General features: G+C 47.2%; 1 pseudogene across 1 annotated transcript; it reads right to left on the reverse strand.

The window, feature by feature from the left end:
* Positions 1 to 259: 259 nt before the first annotated feature.
* Positions 260 to 1168, reverse strand: LOC108296984 (annotated as a pseudogene). The gene has a single exon (XR_001822054.2). The product of XR_001822054.2 is annotated as an SAP domain-containing ribonucleoprotein-like (transcript).
* Positions 1169 to 1373: the final 205 nt, after the last annotated feature.

Consider the following 1373-nt stretch of genomic DNA (forward strand, 5'->3'; position numbering starts at 1 on the left):
GGAGTGCAATGGCACGATCTCGGCTCACCGCAACCTCCACCTCCTGGGTTCAGGCAATTCTCCTGCCTCAGCCTCCTGAGTAGCTGGGACTACAGGCACGCACCACCATGCCCAGCTAATTTTTTGTATTTTTAGTAGAGACGGGGTTTCACCATGTTGACCAGGATGGTCTCGATCTCTTGACCTCGTGATCCACCCGCCTCGGCCTCCCAAAGTGCTGGGATTACAGGCTTGAGCCACCGCGCCCGGCTATTTTTTATTTTTTTCTATTTATTTTTTATTAACAAGCAACATAATTAAAAACAGAAACACAACAACCTTAAAGCTGAAACAGCAATAAGTCAAACTGCTGCTGCAGTTCACGGATGTACCTGGGGTACATGCTCCCTCATTGCGAGGCAGGACATAGGCACATGGCTGTGCATTTAGGTATATATGTGACCAAGAAGAATCGGAGAAATGGAAAACACTGGAGAACAGAAAGTAACAAGAACTTTTCATCAGGCCATCCCAAAGCGCTCTGCTCTTTTCCTCTTCTTTGCCTCTGTATCTTCTGTGGTTCCAGTTCCAGCTGAACTTGTGACAATCCCAAATCGTTCCTTCCTCTTTTTCAGTTTCTCATCATCTTCAGACTTTCTGGAGATTGAAGAGACATTCAAACCAAATCTTTGAACTCTTTCCTTCAGCTTAGCCAAGTTAACCATAGGTTTGTTTTCAGATGACAGACCTTTTGTTGGAACTGAAGAAATCCCAAACCCAGCTGCCCGAGCAGCTTTCTTACCCTCCAAGCTCACAGGCACATTGCATTGTTCGGCCCCCTTCTGCATTCTCTCAGTCTGTGGTATTTCAGATGTAATTTTCACCACTTTCTTTTCTGCTGCCACATCAACAGTTTTTTCAGGGGGTTCTTCCTCTTTGACAGGAAGCTCTATAGGCTTCGTTTCTTCTTCCTCTGTTTCATCTCCCAGTACACCTTCTTCATCTGCCTCCTCTCCAGCATGTTCTTCAAGACATGCTGGAGTCTGTGGATACGATCTTGCTTTATGCCCTTGGTCTCCAAACCACGAGCAAGACATTCTTGCTTTAGTTCAGCAAGCTTCAGCTTATGGAGCTCCACCGTCTCTGTCTCCATCTTGTTACAACTCACTCCGCTTCAGAGAAAGCAATTTAAATGTGGGGCTTGCCCAGGCGAGACGGCTGACACCTATAATCCCAGCACTTTGGGAGGCTCAGGCGGGCGGATCACCTGAGGTCAGGAGTTTGAGACCAGCCTGGCAAAACCAACATGGCAAAACCCCGTCTCTACTAAAAATACAAAAATTAGCTGGGTATGGTGGCCCAGGCCTGTAGTTCCAGCTACTTGGGAGGCTGAG

The sequence above is a fragment of the Cebus imitator genome, unplaced genomic scaffold (assembly GCF_001604975.1).
Source record: "Cebus imitator isolate Cc_AM_T3 unplaced genomic scaffold, Cebus_imitator-1.0 Scaffold757, whole genome shotgun sequence".
NCBI classification, from domain to species: Eukaryota; Metazoa; Chordata; class Mammalia; order Primates; family Cebidae; genus Cebus; species Cebus imitator.